At 51.8% G+C, this 15,757-nt stretch overlaps 1 protein-coding gene across 1 annotated transcript in view; it reads left to right on the top strand.

Moving 5' to 3' along the window:
- Positions 1-1,155: 1,155 nt before the first annotated feature.
- LOC144806034 (uncharacterized) overlaps positions 1,156-15,757 on the top strand; it is a 106,575-nt gene continuing 91,973 nt past the window's right edge. Inside the window, 1 exon segment of the mRNA XM_078672482.1 lies at positions 1,156-1,249. The gene's annotated coding sequence lies outside the window, so the exon portion shown is untranslated.

Raw genomic sequence — 15,757 nt, 5'->3', positions numbered from 1 at the left:
TTTAGAAAGCGGCTTTTCGAAGTGCTGCCAAAGTGGCTCCAGCTTGTGCTCACGCACACACAAGCGCGCGCGCCCCACTCTCTGCTGTCTTATTTCCTCAGTTACCTAGGTTTCGTGCGATCGCGACCAGTTTCACTTGCACGGCCATGCGGCCATGTCACTTTCACGGCCGCGCGACTAATGCGTGTTGATTTAGCATATGGAGTTCCAGGTGGTATTCTCAGTCACGTGATCAATCGTGTTGCTCAGGTTCATGGAAGCGGGCTATGTACTTTCTGGTAATACCTATAACGTAGAAACATCAGAATATTACTTTGGATGTGTCTAGATAATCCTAGCTGGTCGGGATAGGCATTGACGGGCATTACAACATACAGGATTCCTTCTAACTTTAGATCACTATCGTCACTTCAATATGGCGCCCCTGGTTGCTTTATCTATCATTTGACATTTTACATTGTTTGACCCCACGTTCTGACGGTACATATAACAAGGAAAATATGGCGCGTCTTTACAGACACAGACCGCAGGACATATTTGTTTACCCACAGTACTTGGGTGAGGATGTTTAAGATTGATGTCAAATGATACTGTATAAAGGGGAGGACCTTAGAATACTGGCAGCTGGTGAGAGCCTTGGGTTTTTGAACAGATGGTTACGATTGCCTTAATGGAATAGTCCAGAATTTATTATCTTTAATAGTGATCTGACGCTTGAAGGAATTGGTACTATCTGCTTTACTATGTGTAAGGGCAGTAGGGTGATTTTGCATACTGGTGTTAAGGTGGAACTTAACCGCGTACCATCATGACGATTTATTTTCGATAAGTAGAATACACTGCTGGGTTGAGATGATGTTGCCGCTTAATACTTTAATTTAATATTCAGATCATTTAGTAAAATTCTTAGCCATGCAGGAGATCGTGGTAAACGGGCTGTTCTCTCGTGGACTCTTTATCCTACTTTTATGTGTTTCCAAATATGTTCGGTATTTATGAGTAGTAAGAAGGTGGGGTATGATTATTCGAATGGTGGTACATTTGCCAGTTCCTTTTCTCCATCACACTCCCAACATGGGGTGTTTCACATGACTGAACCACAGGTCTCTTTCTTGTATAGGTCCTGAGCAGGGATGTGATTTGGGCCACTTATACCAGCTATGGACGGGATGAATAACACCCTGTGATATGATGACTGCCACCAATCACATAATATAAATATTGTGAATACGCTACACTACATGCTAAGGTGAGAACTGCCTATTTACTACAATATCTATATATGATCTATAGTGCTATAATTCTACCCCAGTGCCTTGGACTTCCCCCTTACTCTCTTTATTACAGACAATTTAGTGGAGTGTAATTGTCTTTCTAAAAAAGTGAATTCTTCCCAATCAGGTTGCCCTCATGTTTTACTCTCTCATTGTTTACATTTGAATTTAGTTGTGAACTGTACACCATTGTATGGTAAATTAGGTTGTTGAATGTAATGGTATATATTATTAATATCCTTATATCAGTTGAAGTACCTTGTATAGAATTATGAAGAAACATGTAACCTTCGGGTTGCTGATTGGTAAACGACCTAGAGTGTACTTTGTGTGTGGTGTATTATGTGCCAATCACTTGTGATTTAGGATGTGACCTCTATGAGATACATAGAGACCCCAAAGTGTTGTTTGTGCTTTTATACGTAGGTTTGTAATGTCATTGTATATGTTTTTATACGGGGAGATGTTTATTGTCTTTTATGGGATTGTTTCAGCCTTGATGAAGGAAAGAGAGGTGGGCTGCTCGCGTGCACCACTCGCGGGCTTGTTCTTTTGGTTATAGATTTGTGATTACTTGTTTTTTTTTCTCTGGCTGCAGCGTTGTCCTTTCATGTTGCAACATGGTGTCGAGTTCTATTATCTGCTCACTGCCATGCACCGCTTCCTGATTGGTAGCTCTAACTCACGGCTTCTGCAGGTTACTTAAGCAATCATGATTGCCTGTTAAAATCGCATGGCTGGGCGAACTCCTATTCAACTGAGTCGCGGCATCTATTGCCACTTTAAGAGTAGAAAGAGCTCATTCGTAACCTTACATGGGATGGCACAATAGTAACTGCTATTTCACCTTTTAGTATACCTTGAACTAGAACCTGAGGATTGCAGTTTGCCTTCGAGATCATTTGTTTTAAAGTGTCTGCTTGATTGGATTCTCTTTCGCTCAGAACAATCTTGCTTTCCTGTACCCACCTGAACACTGCCCCGTCGTTAAATGCTCAGGATATTTAACTGCTCTGTTGTGAAGCATGTAATGTATTTCTGAATTCGCTGCATTCTAATCATGGCTATTTCATCCTTTACTATTCATAAATCTCCTCCAAAATGTTTGAGGAAATTAACTATATATGAGCATTATTAGCAAAGCCAATAGGACTCGCCTTTGAGACTATCGGCTCTGTCATTGACTTTTGTTGCTGCTGTACAGCATGGCATTGACAACTTTGGCAATGGTATGCAGCTTTGCTGCATAGGAGGGCGGCTGGTGTGCAGCCTGGCTACTATAAGACCATGATGCATCCAGCATGCACTTTTAACAAAAGGCAGACTGCAAAGCATCCAGCCCGCTGTACAGCATGGCTGCAAAACCTTCCTAATAGGTCTCACCACCATCACCTGTCAGCAGCACAACACACTGACTACAAGCATTGGCGTAGCCAATAGTTCTCGCCTTTGGGACCTTATAAGTGTTTAGCCATGCAACAGTTAATGTTGTTGCACCAACGATATTGTGCTGGATAACTAAATACTTATAAGGTCCCAAAAGCGAGACCTACTGGCTATGCCAATGCTTGTTTAGGTTAGGGGCATGGTCATGCCCATCGGGAGCTTCCACTATCCCAAATTTCATGGTTCGATCCCTGGTGCCGGCGGTAGGTTAGCCCAGCACCATGTGACTCTGGGCAGTAGCTCGCTTAATCTTCCCAACAGCCCCCAGGACACCACTTCGGAGATAGCTGTGCGCTTTACAAATAATGGTATTTCATTTCATTTCCATATGCACCTTCTCTCTCCCCCCCAAAGCATTGATGCAGTGAAAGTATAGTGAGCCCATCGACTTGTTTTACTTTCACTTTGCTGTAATGACGTCAGACCTCATGATTGTGATGTAAAATTCACAAATTAGCATCTAAATTCTGTTGCACACCTACTTAAACTTAATATATATCTAAATCAAACCACTAATATATATATATTATATGACCTATTTGTTGTGGTATCAAACGTATGCGTAGTATGTTGTGTTTCGCTGATTTATAGAGTGCACTATCTTCCAGGAAGCTAGAATGGAGCTGGGCAGGGGTGAGTCTAGTCGAGCCTGGGGTCTCGTGGGACTACTCCAAAAGCCAGGTCTTCAGCCTCTTGTGAATTCAAGACGTGAGGAGGAGGCTCTTATGTGCAGTGACGGGTCGTTCCATGCTTTAGGAGTAATGTATAAGAAGGCTTGACTGCTGGATCTGGTCTTTCGTATGCGTGGGATGTCTGCAAGTAGGAGTGCGGATGGATTGAGGTCTCTGGAACGTTTGTGAAAGCAAACTTGATTGTTGAGGTTTGCTGGGCCAGTGTTATGTAGCGCCTTGAAAGTGTGGGTGAGGAGTTTGAATCATGGTAGTTTGTGTATGGGGAGTCAGTGAGGCTCCTTTAGGTGTGGTTAGTCGGTGGAGCTCCCTTAGGTGTGGTGAGTCAGTGGAGCTCCTTTAGGTGTGGTGAGTCAGTGGAGCTCCTGTAGATGTGGTGAGTCAGTGAAGCTCATGTAGGAGTGGTGAGTCAGTGGAGTTTCTTCAGGTGTGGTGAGTCAGTGGAGCTCTGTCAGGTGTGGTGAGATAGTGGAGCTCCTTCAGGTGTGGTGAGTCAGTGGAGCTCCTTCAGGTGTTGTGAGTCAGTGGAGCTCCTTTATGTGTGGGGAGTAAGTGGAGCTCCTTTAGTTGTGGTGAGTCAGTGGAGCTCCTTCATGTGTGGTGAGTCAGTGGAGCTCCTTTATGTGTGGGGAGTCAGTGGAGCTCCTTCAGGTGTGGTGAGTCAGTGGAGCTCCTTTAGGTGTGGTGAGTCAGTGGAGCTCCTTTATGTGTGGGGAGTTTGTGGAGCTCCTTTAGGTGTGGTGAGTCAGTGGAGCTCCTTCATGTGTGGTGAGTCAGTGGAGCTCCTTTATGTGTGGGGAGTCAGTGGAGCTCCTTCAGGTGTGGTGAGTCAGTGGAGCTCCTGTAGGTGTGGTGAGTCAGTGAAGCTCCTTCAGGTGTGGCAAGTCAGTGGAGCTCCTTCTGGTGTGATGAGTCAGTGGAGTTCCTTCAGGTGTGGTGAGTCAGTGAAGCTCATTTAGGTGTGGTGAGTCAGTGGAGCTCCTTCAGGTGTTGTGAGTCAGTGGAGCTCCTTCAGGTATGGTGAGTCAGTGGAGCTCCTTCAGGTGTGCTGAGTCAGTGGAGCTCCTTCAGGTCTGGTGAATCAGTGAAGCTCCTTCAGGTGTGGTGAGTCAGTGGAGCTCTGTCAGGTGTGGTGAGTTAGTGGAGCTCCTTTATGTGTGGGGAGTCAGTGGAGCTCCTTTAGGTGTGGTGAGTCAGTGGAGCTCCTTCATGTGTGGTGAGTCAGTGAAGCTCCTTCAGGTGTGGTGAGTCAGTGGAGCGCCTTCATGCGTGGGGAGTCAGTGGAGCTCCTTTAGGTGTGGAGAGTCAGTGGAGCTCCTTTAGGTGTGTTGAGTCAGTGGAGCTACTTCAGGTGTGGTGAGTCAGTGGTGCTCCTTCAGGTGTGGTGAGTCAGTGGTGCTCCTTCAGGTGTGGTGAGTCAGTGGAGCTCCTTCAGGTGTGGTCAGTCAGTTGAGCTCCTTCAGGTGTGGTGAGTCAGTGGAGCAAGCTCCTTCAGGTGTGGTAAGTCAGTGGAGCTCCTTTAGGTGTGGTGAGTCAGTGAAGCTCCTTCATGTGTGGTGAGTCAGTGGAGCTGCTTCAGGTGTGGTGAGTCAGTGGAGCTCCTTCAGGTGTGGTGCATCAGTGGAGCTCCTTTAGGTGGGGTGAGTCAGTGGAGCTCCTTCATGTGTGGGGAGTGTGGTGAGTCAGTGGAGCTCCTTGAGGTGTGGCAAGTCAGTGGAGCTCCTTCAGGTGTGGTGAGTCACTGGAGATCCTTTAGGTGTGGTGAGTCAGTGGAGCTCCTTCAGGTGTGCTGGGTAAGTGGAGCTCCTTTAGGTGTGGTGAGTCAGTGGAGCTCTGTCAGGTGTGGTGAGTCAGTGGAGCTCCTTTAGGTGTGGTGAGTCAGTGAAGCTCCTTCAGGTGTGGCAAGTCAGTGGAGCTCCTTTATGTGTGGGGAGTCAGTGGAGCTCCTTCAGTTGTGGTGAGTCACTGGAGCTCCTTTAGGTGTGGTGAGTCAGTGGAGCTCCTTCAGGTGTGCTGGGTAAGTGGAGCTCCTTCAGGTGTGGTGAGTCAGTGGAGCTCTGTCAGGTGTGGTGAGTCAGTGGATCTCTGTCAGGTGTGGTGAGTCAGTGGAGCTCTGTCAGGTGTGGTGAGTCAGTGAAGCTCCTTCAGGTGTGGCAAGTCAGTGGAGCTCCTTTATGTGTGGTGAGTCAGTGGAGCTCCTTCGGGTGTGGTGAGTCAGTGGAGCTCCTTCATGTGTGGTAAGTCAGTGGAGCTCCTTTATGTGTGGGGAGTCAGTGGAGCTCCTTCAGGTGTGGTGAGTCAGTGGAGCTCCTTTAGGTGTGGTGAGTCAGTGGAGCTCCTTCAGGTGTGCTGGGTAAGTGGAGCTCCTTCAGGTGTTGTGAGTCAGTGGAGCTCTGTCAGGTGTGGTGAGTCAGTGGAGCTCTGTCAGGTGTGGTGAGTCAGTGGAGCTCTGTCAGGTGTGGTGAGTCAGTGAAGCTCCTTCAGGTGTGGCAAGTCAGTGGAGCTCCTTTATGTGTGGTGAGTCAGTGGAGCTCCTTCGGGTGTGGTGAGTCAGTGGAGCTCCTTCATGTGTGGTAAGTCAGTGGAGCTCCTTTATGTGTGGGGAGTCAGTGGAGCTCCTTCAGGTGTGGTGAGTCAGTGGAGCTCCTGTAGGTGTGGTGAGTCAGGGAAGCTCCTTCAAGTGTGGCAAGTCAGTGGAGCTCCTTCTGGTGTGATGAGTCAGTGGAGTTCCTTCAGGTGTGGTGAGTCAGTGAAGCTCATTTAGGTGTGGTGAGTCAGTGGAGCTCCTTCAGGTGTGGCGAGTCAGTGGAGCTCCTTCAGGCGTTGTGAGTCAGTGGAGCTCCTTCAGGTATAGTGAGTCAGTGGAGCTCCTTCAGGTGTGCTGAGTCAGTGGAGCTCCTTCAGGTCTGGTGAGTCAGTGAAGCTCCTTCAGGTGTGGTGAGTCAGTGGAGCGCCTTCATGTGTGGGGAGTCAGTGGAGCTCCTTTAGGTGTGGAGAATCAGTGGAGCTCCTTTAGGTGTGGAGAGTCAGTGGAGCTCCTTCCGGTGTGGCGAGTCAGTGGAGCAAGCTCCTTCAGGTGTGGTAAGTCAGTGGAGCTCCTTCAGGTGTGGTGAGTCAGTGGAGCTCCTTTAGGTGTGATGAGTCAGTGGAGTTCCTTCAGGTGTGGTGAGTCAGTGAAGCTCATTTAGGTGTGGTGAGTCAGTGGAGCTCTTTCAGGTGTGGTGAGTCAGTGGAGCTCCTTCAGGCGTTGTGAGTCAGTGGAGCTCCTTCAGGGGTGGCGAGTCAGTGGAGCAAGCTCCTTCAGGTGTGGTAAGTCCGTGGAGCTCCTTCAGGTGTGGTGAGTCAGTGGAGCTCCTTTAGGTGTGGTGAGTCAGTGAAGCTCCTTCGTGTGTGGTGAGTCAGTGGAGCTGCTTCAGGTGTGGTGAGTCAGTGGAGCTCCTTCTGGTGTGATGAGTCAGTGGAGTTCCTTCAGGTGTGGTGAGTCAGTGAAGCTCATTTAGGTGTGGTGAGTCAGTGGAGCTCTTTCAGGTGTGGTGAGTCAGTGGAGCTCCTTCAGGCGTTGTGAGTCAGTGGAGCTCCTTCAGGTATGGTGAGTCAGTGGAGCTCCTTCAGGTGTGGTCAGTCAGTTGAGCTCCTTCAGGTGTGGTGAGTCAGTGGAGCAAGCTCCTTCAGGTGTGGTAAGTCAGTGGAGCTCCTTCAGGTGTGGTGAGTCAGTGGAGCTCCTTTAGGTGTGGTGAGTCAGTGAAGCTCCTTCATGTGTGGTGCGTCAGTGGAGCTCCTTTAGGTGTGGTGAGTCAGTGGAGCTCCTTCATGTGTGGTGAGTCAGTGGAGCTCTGTCATGTGTGGTGAGTCACTGGAGCTCCTTCAGGTCTGGTGAGTCAGTGGAGCTCCTTCAGGCGTGGTGAGTCAGTGGTGCTCCTTCAGGTGTGGTGAGTCAGTGGAGCTCCTTCAGGTGTGGTCAGTCAGTTGAGCTCCTTCAGGTGTGGTGAGTCAGTGGAGCAAGCTCCTTCAGGTGTGGTAAGTCAGTGGAGCTCCTTCAGGTGTGGTGAGTCAGTGGAGCTCCTTTAGGTGTGGTGAGTCAGTGAAGCTCCTTCATGTGTGGTGCGTCAGTGGAGCTCCTTTAGGTGTGGTGAGTCAGTGGAGCTCCTTCATGTGTGGTGAGTCAGTGGAGCTCTGTCATGTGTGGTGAGTCACTGGAGCTCCTTCAGGTCTGGTGAGTCAGTGGAGCTCCTTCAGGTGTGGCGAGTCAGTGGAGCTTCTTCAGGTGTGGTGAGTCAGTGGAGCTCCTTCAGGTGTGGTGAGTCAGTGGAGCTCCTTCAGGTCTGGTGAGTCAGTGGAGCTCATTCAGGTGTGGCGAGTCAGTGGAGCTTCTTCAGGTGTGGTGAGTCAGTGGAGCTCCTTCGGGTGTGGTGAGTCAGTGGAGCTCCTTCAGGTGTGGTGAGTCTGTGGAGCTCCTTCAGGTGTGATGAGTCAGTGGAGCTCCTTCATGTCTGGTGAGTCAGTGGAGCTTCTTCAGGTGTGGGGAGTCAATGGAGCTCCTTCAGGTGTGGTGATTCAGTGGAGCTGCTTCAGGTCTGGTGAGCCAGTGGAGCTACTTCAGGTGTGGTGAGTCAGTGGAGCTCCTTCAGGTGTATTGAGTCACTGGAGCTCCTTCAGATGTGGTGAGTCAGTGGAGCTCCTTCAGATGTGAGTCAATGTAGCTGCTTCAGGTGTGGTGAGTCAGTGGAGCTCCTTCAGATGTGGTGAGTCAGTGGAGCTCCTTCAGATGTGAGTCAGTGGAGCACCTTCAGGTGTGGTGAGTCACTGGAGCTCCTTTAGGTGAGGTGAGTCAGTGGAGCTCCTTCAGGTATGGTGGGTCAGTGGAGCTCCTTCAGGTGTGGTGAGTCAGTGGAGCTCCTTCAGGTGTGGTGAGTCAGTGAAGCTCATGTAGGTGTGGTGAGTCAGTGGAGCTCCATCAGGTGTGGTGAGTCAGTGGAGCTCCTTCAGGTGTGGTGAGTCAGTGGAGCTCCGTCAGATGTGGTGAATCATTGGAGTTCATTCAGGTGTGGTGAGTCACGGGAGCTCCTTCAGGTGTGGTCAGTCAGTGGAGCTCCTTCAGGCGTGGTGAGTCACTGGAGCTCCTTTAGGTTTGGAGAGTCACTGGAGCTCCTTCAGGTGTGGTGAGTCAGTGGAACTCCTTCAGGTCTGGTGAGTCAGTAGAGCTCCTTCAGATGTGGTGAGTCAGTGTAACTCCTTTAGGTGTGGTGAGTCAGTGGAGCTGCTTCAGGTGTGATGAGTCAGTGGAGCTGCTTCAGGTGTTGTGAGTTAGTGGAGCTCCGTTAGGTGTGGTGAGTCAGTGGAGCTCCTGTAGGTGTGGTGAGTCAGTGGAGCTCCTTTAGGTGTGGTGAGTCAGTGGAGCTGCTTCAGGTGTAGTGAGTCAGTGGAGCTCCTTTAGGGGTGGTGAGTCAGTTGACCTCCTTTAGGTATGGTGAGTCAGTGGAGCTCCTTTAGGTGTGATGAATCAGTGGAGCTGCTTCCGGTGTGGTGAGTCAGTGGAGCTGCTTCAGGTGTGGTGAGTCAGTGGAGCTCCTTCAGGTGTGGTGAGTCAGTGGAGCAAGCTCCTTCAGGTGTGGTAAGTCAGTGGAGCTCCTTCAGGTGTGGTAAGTCAGTGGAGCTCCTTTAGGTGTGGTGAGTCAGTGAAGATCCTTCATGTGTGGTGAGTCAGTGGAGCTGCTTCAGGTGTGGTGAGTCAGTGGAGCTCCTTCAGGTGTGGTGCATCAGTGGAGCTCCTTTAGGTGTGGTGAGTGAGTGGAGCTCCTTCATGTGTGGGGAGTGTGGTGAGTCAGTGGAGCTCCTTGAGGTGTGGCAAGTCAGTGGAACTCCTTCAGGTGTGGTGAGTCACTGGAGATCCTTTAGGTGTGGTGAGTCAGTGGAGCTCCTTCAGGTGTGCTGGGTAAGTGGAGCTCCTTCAGGTGTGGTGAGTCAGTGGAGCTCTGTCAGGTGTGGTGAGTCAGTGGAGCTCCTTTAGGTGTGGTGAGTCAGTAAAGCTCCTTTAGGTGTGGCAAGTCAGTGGAGCTCCTTTATGTGTGGGGAGTCAGTGGAGCTCCTTCAGGTCTGGTGAGTCAGTGAAGCTCCTTCAGGTGTGGTGAGTCAGTGGAGCGCCTTCATGTGTGGGGAGTCAGTGGAGCTCCTTTAGGTGTGGAGAATCAGTGGAGCTCCTTTAGGTGTGGAGAGTCAGTGGAGCTCCTTCAGGTGTGGCGAGTCAGTGGAGCAAGCTCCTTCAGGTGTGGTAAGTCAGTGGAGCTCCTTCAGGTGTGGTGAGTCAGTGGAGCTCCTTTAGGTGTGGTGAGTCAGTGAAGCTCCTTCATGTGTGGTGAGTCAGTGGAGCTGCTTCAGGTGTGGTGAGTCAGTGGAGCTCCTTCTGGTGTGATGAGTCAGTGGAGTTCCTTCAGGTGTGGTGAGTCAGTGAAGCTCATTTAGGTGTGGTGAGTCATTGGAGCTCTTTCAGGTATGGTGAGTCAGTGGAGCTCCTTCAGGCGTTGTGAGTCAGTGGAGCTCCTTCAGGTATGGTGAGTCAGTGGAGCTCCTTCAGGTGTGGTGATTCATTGGAGCACCTTCATGTGTGGTGAGTCAGTGGAGCTCCTTCAGGTGTGGTGAGTCAGTGGAGCTGCTTCAGGTGTGAGTCAGTGGAGCTCCTTCAGGTGTGGAGAGTCAGTGGAGCTCCTTCAGGCGTGGTGAGTCAGTGGAGCGTTTCATGTGTGGGGAGTCAGTGGAGCTCCTTTAGGTGTGGAGAATCAGTGGAGCTCCTTTAGGTGTGGAGAGTCAATGGAGCTCCTTCCGGTGTGGCGAGTCAGTGGAGCAAGCTCCTTCAGGTGTGGTAAGTCAGTGGAGCTCCTTCAGGTGTGGTGAGTCAGTGGAGCTCCTTTAGGTGTGGTGAGTCAGTGAAGCTCCTTCATGTGTGGTGAGTCAGTGGAGCTGCTTCAGGTGTGGTGAGTCAGTGGAGCTCCTTCTGGTGTGATGAGTCAGTGGAGTTCCTTCAGGTGTGGTGAGTCAGTGAAGCTCATTTAGGTGTGGTGAGTCAGTGGAGCTCTTTCAGGTGTGGTGAGTCAGTGGAGCTCCTTCAGGCGTTGTGAGTCAGTGGAGCTCCTTCAGGTATGGTGAGTCAGTGGAGCTCCTTCAGGTGTGGTGATTCATTGGAGCACCTTCATGTGTGGTGAGTCAGTGGAGCTCCTTCAGGTGTGGTGAGTCAGTGGAGCTGCTTCAGGTGTGAGTCAGTGGAGCTCCTTTAGGTGTGGAGAGTCAGTGGAGCTCCTTCAGGCGTGGTGAGTCAGTGGTGCTCCTTCAGGTGTGGTGAGTCAGTGGAGCTCCTTCAGGTGTGGTCAGTCAGTTGAGCTCCTTCAGGTGTGGTGAGTCAGTGGAGCAAGCTCCTTCAGGTGTGGTAAGTCAGTGGAGCTCCTTCAGGTGTGGTGAGTCAGTGGAGCTCCTTTAGGTGTGGTGAGTCAGTGAAGCTCCTTCATGTGTGGTGCGTCAGTGGAGCTCCTTTAGGTGTGGTGAGTCAGTGGAGCTCCTTCATGTGTGGGGAGTGTGGTGAGTCAGTGGAGCTCTTTGAGGTGTGGCAAGTCAGTGGAGCTCCTTCAGGTGTGGTGAGTCAGTGGAGCTCCTTTAGGTGTGGTGAGTCAGTGAAGCTCCTTCATGTGTGGTGAGTCAGTGGAGCTGCTTCAGGTGTGGTGAGTCAGTGGAGCTCCTTCAGGTGTGGTGAGTCAGTGAAGCTCATTTAGGTGTGGTGAGTCATTGGAGCTCTTTCAGGTATGGTGAGTCAGTGGAGCTCCTTCAGGCGTTGTGAGTCAGTGGAGCTCCTTCAGGTATGGTGAGTCAGTGGAGCTCCTTCAGGTGTGGTGATTCATTGGAGCACCTTCATGTGTGGTGAGTCAGTGGAGCTCCTTCAGGTGTGGTGAGTTAGTGGAGCTGCTTCAGGTGTGAGTCAGTGGAGCTCCTTCAGGTGTGGAGAGTCAGTGGAGCTCCTTCAGGCGTGGTGAGTCAGTGGTGCTCCTTCAGGTGTGGTGAGTCAGTGGAGCTCCTTCAGGTGTGGTGAGTCAGTGGAGCTCCTTTAGGTGTGGTGAGTCAGTGAAGCTCCTTCATGTGTGGTGCGTCAGTGGAGCTCCTTTAGGTGTGGTGAGTCAGTGGAGCTCCTTCATGTGTGGGGAGTGTGGTGAGTCAGTGGAGCTCTTTGAGGTGTGGCAAGTCAGTGGAGCTCCTTCAGGTGTGGTGAGTCAGTGGAGCTCCTTTAGGTGTGGTGAGTCAGTGAAGCTCCTTCATGTGTGGTGAGTCAGTGGAGCTGCTTCAGGTGTGGTGAGTCAGTGGAGCTCCTTCAGGTGTGGTGAGTCAGTGAAGCTCATTTAGGTGTGGTGAGTCATTGGAGCTCTTTCAGGTATGGTGAGTCAGTGGAGCTCCTTCAGGCGTTGTGAGTCAGTGGAGCTCCTTCAGGTATGGTGAGTCAGTGGAGCTCCTTCAGGTGTGGTGATTCATTGGAGCACCTTCATGTGTGGTGAGTCAGTGGAGCTCCTTCAGGTGTGGTGAGTCAGTGGAGCTGCTTCAGGTGTGAGTCAGTGGAGCTCCTTCAGGTGTGGAGAGTCAGTGGAGCTCCTTCAGGCGTGGTGAGTCAGTGGTGCTCCTTCAGGTGTGGTGAGTCAGTGGAGCTCCTTCAGGTGTGGTCAGTCAGTTGAGCTCCTTCAGGTGTGGTGAGTCAGTGGAGCAAGCTCCTTCAGGTGTGGTAAGTCAGTGGAGCTCCTTCAGGTGTGGTGAGTCAGTGGAGCCCCTTTAGGTGTGGTGAGTCAGTGAAGCTCCTTCAGGTGTGGTGAGTCACTGGAGCTCCTTTAGGTGTGGTGAGTCAGTGGAGCTCCTTCAGGTGTGGGGAGTGTGGTGAGTCAGGGGAGCTCTTTGAGGTGTGGCAAGTCAGTGGAGCTCTGTCAGGTGTGGTGAGTCAGTGGAGCTCTGTCAGGTGTGGTGAGTCAGTGGAGCTCCTTCAGGTGTGGTGAGTCAGTGGAGTTCCTTCAGGTGTGGTGAGTCATTGGAGCTCTGTCAGGTGTGGTGAGTCAGTGGAGCTCCTTCAGGTGTGGTGAGTCAGTGGAGCTCCTTCAGGTGTGGTGAGTCAGTGGAGCTCTGTCATGTGTGGTGAGTCACTGGAGCTCCTTCAGGTGTGGTGAGTCAGCGGAGCTGCTTCAGGTATGGTGAGTCAGTGGAGCTCCGTCATGTGTGGTAAGTCAGTGGAGTTCCTTCAGGTGTGGTGAGTCACAGGAGCTCCTTCAGGTGTGGTCAGTCAGTGGAGCTCCTTCAGGTGTGGTGAGTCAGTGGAGCTGCTTCAGGTGTGGTGAGTCAGTGGAACTCCTTCAGGTGTGGTGAGTCACTGGAGATCCTTTAGGTGTGGTGAGTCAGTGGAGCTCCTTCAGGTGTGCTGGGTAAGTGGAGCTCCTTCAGGTGTGGTGAGTCAGTGGAGCTCTGTCAGGTGTGGTGAGTCAGTGGAGCTCCTTTAGGTGTGGTGAGTCAGTAAAGCTCCTTCAGGTGTGGCAAGTCAGTGGAGCTCCTTTATGTGTGGGGAGTCAGTGGAGCTCCTTCAGGTCTGGTGAGTCAGTGAAGCTCCTTCAGGTGTGGTGAGTCAGTGGAGCGCCTTCATGTGTGGGGAGTCAGTGGAGCTCCTTTAGGTGTGGAGAATCAGTGGAGCTCCTTTAGGTGTGGAGAGTCAGTGGAGCTCCTTCAGGTGTGGCGAGTCAGTGGAGCAAGCTCCTTCAGGTGTGGTAAGTCAGTGGAGCTCCTTCAGGTGTGGTGAGTCAGTGGAGCTCCTTTAGGTGTGGTGAGTCAGTGAAGCTCCTTCGTGTGTGGTGAGTCAGTGGAGCTGCTTCAGGTGTGGTGAGTCAGTGGAGCTCCTTCTGGTGTGATGAGTCAGTGGAGTTCCTTCAGGTGTGGTGAGTCAGTGAAGCTCATTTAGGTGTGGTGAGTCAGTGGAGTTCTTTCAGGTATGGTGAGTCAGTGGAGCTCCTTCAGGCGTTGTGAGTCAGTGGAGCTCCTTCAGGTATGGTGAGTCAGTGGAGCTCCTTCAGGTGTGGTGATTCATTAGAGCACCTTCATGTGTGGTGAGTCAGTGGAGCTCCTTCAGGTGTGGTGAGTCAGTGGAGCTGCTTCAGGTGTGAGTCAGTGGAGCTCCTTTAGGTGTGGAGAGTCAGTGGAGCTCCTTCAGGCGTGGTGAGTCAGTGGTGCTCCTTCAGGTGTAGTGAGTCAGTGGAGCTCCTTCAGGTGTGGTCAGTCAGTTGAGCTCCTTCAGGTGTGGTGAGTCAGTGGAGCAAGCTCCTTCAGGTGTGGTAAGTCAGTGGAGCTCCTTCAGGTGTGGTGAGTCAGTGGAGCTCCTTTAGGTGTGGTGAGTCAGTGAAGCTCCTTCAGGTGTGGTGAGTCACTGGAGCTCCTTTAGGTGTGGTGAGTCAGTGGAGCTCCTTCAGGTGTGGGGAGTGTGGTGAGTCAGTGGAGCTCTTTGAGGTGTGGCAAGTCAGTGGAGCTCTGTCAGGTGTGGTGAGTCAGTGGAGCTCTGTCAGGTGTGGTGAGTCAGTGGAGCTCCTTCAGGTGTGGTGAGTCAGTGGAGTTCCTTCAGGTGTGGTGAGTCATTGGAGCTCTGTCAGGTGTAGTGAGTCAGTGGAGCTCCTTCAGGTGTGGTGAGTCAGTGGAGCTCCTTCAGGTGTGGTGAGTCAGTGGAGCTCTGTCATGTGTGGTGAGTCACTGGAGCTCCTTCAGGTGTGGTGAGTCAGCGGAGCTGCTTAAGGTGTGGTGAGTCAGTGGAGCTCCGTCATGTGTGGTAAGTCAGTGGAGTTCCTTCAGGTGTGGTGAGTCACAGGAGCTCCTTCAGGTGTGGTCAGTCAGTGGAGCTCCTTCAGGTGTGGTGAGTCAGTGGAGCTGCTTCAGGTGTGGTGAGTCAGTGGAGCTCCTTCAGTTGTGGTGAGTCACTGGAGCTCCTTTAGGTGTGGAGAGTCACTGGAGCTCCTTCAGGTGTGGTGAGTCAGTGGAACTCCTTCAGGTCTGGTGAGTCAGTGGAGCTCCTTCAGGTGTGGCGAGTCAGTGGAGCTTCTTCAGGTGTGGTGAGTCAGTGGAGCTCCTTCAGGTGTGGTGAGTCAGTGGAGCTCCTTCAGGTCTGGTGAGTCAGTGGAGCTCATTCAGGTGTGGCGAGTCAGTGGAGCTTCTTCAGGTGTGGTGAGTCAGTGGAGCTCCTTCGGGTGTGGTGAGTCAGTGGAGCTCCTTCAGGTGTGGTGAGTCTGTGGAGCTCCTTCAGGTGTGATGAGTCAGTGGAGCTCCTTCATTTCTGGTGAGTCAGTGGAGCTTCTTCAGGTGTGGGGAGTCAATGGAGCTCCTTCAGGTGTGGTGATTCAGTGGAGCTGCTTCAGGTCTGGTGAGTCAGTGGAGCTACTTCAGGTGTGGTGAGTCAGTGGAGCTCCTTCAGGTGTATTGAGTCGCTAGAGCTCCTTCAGATGTGGTGGGTCAGTGGAGCTCCTTCAGATGTGAGTCAATGTAGCTGCTTCAGGTGTGGTGAGTCAGTGGAGCTCCTTCAGATGTGGTGAGTCAGTGGAGCTCCTTCAGATGTGAGTCAGTGGCGCACCTTCAGGTGTGGTGAGTCACTGAAGCTCCTTTAGGTGAGGTGAGTCAGTGGAGCTCCTTCAGGTATGGTGGGTCAGTGGAGCTCCTTCAGGTGTGGTGAGTCAGTGGAGCTCCTTCAGGTGTGGTGAGTCAGTGAAGCTCATGTAGGTGTGGTGAGTCAGTGGAGCTCCTTCAGGTGTGGTGAGTCAGTGGAGCTCCTTCAGGTGTGGTGAGTCAGTGGAGCTCCGTCAGATGTGGTGAATCATTGGAGTTCATTCAGGTGTGGTGAGTCACGGGAGCTCCTTCAGGTGTGGTCAGTCAGTGGAGCTCCTTCAGGCGTGGTGAGTCACTGGAGCTCCTTTAGGTTTGGAGAGTCACTGGAGCTCCTTCAGGTGTGGTGAGTCAGTGGAACTCCTTCAGGTCTGGTGAGTCAGTAGAGCTCCTTCAGATATGGTGAGTCAGTGTAGCTCCTTTAGGTGTGGTGAGTCAGTGGAGCTGCTTCAGGTGTGATGAGTCAGTGGAGCTGCTTCAGGTGTTGTGAGTCAGTGGAGCTCCTTTAGGTGTGGTGAGTCAGTGGAGCTCCTGTAGGAGTGGTGAGTCAGTGGAGCTCCTTTAGGTGTGGTGAGTCAGTGGAGCTGCTTCAGGTGTAGTGAGTCAGTGGAGCTCCTTTAGGGGTGGTGAGTCAGTTGACCTCCTTTAGGTATGGTGAGTCAGTGGAGCTCCTTTAGGTGTGATGAATCAGTGGAGCTGCTTCCAGTG

Source organism: Lissotriton helveticus, assembly GCF_964261635.1.
Source record: "Lissotriton helveticus chromosome 1_1 unlocalized genomic scaffold, aLisHel1.1 SUPER_1_unloc_40, whole genome shotgun sequence".
NCBI classification, from domain to species: Eukaryota; Metazoa; Chordata; class Amphibia; order Caudata; family Salamandridae; genus Lissotriton; species Lissotriton helveticus.
This window is presented reverse-complemented; position numbering and strand designations above follow the sequence as displayed.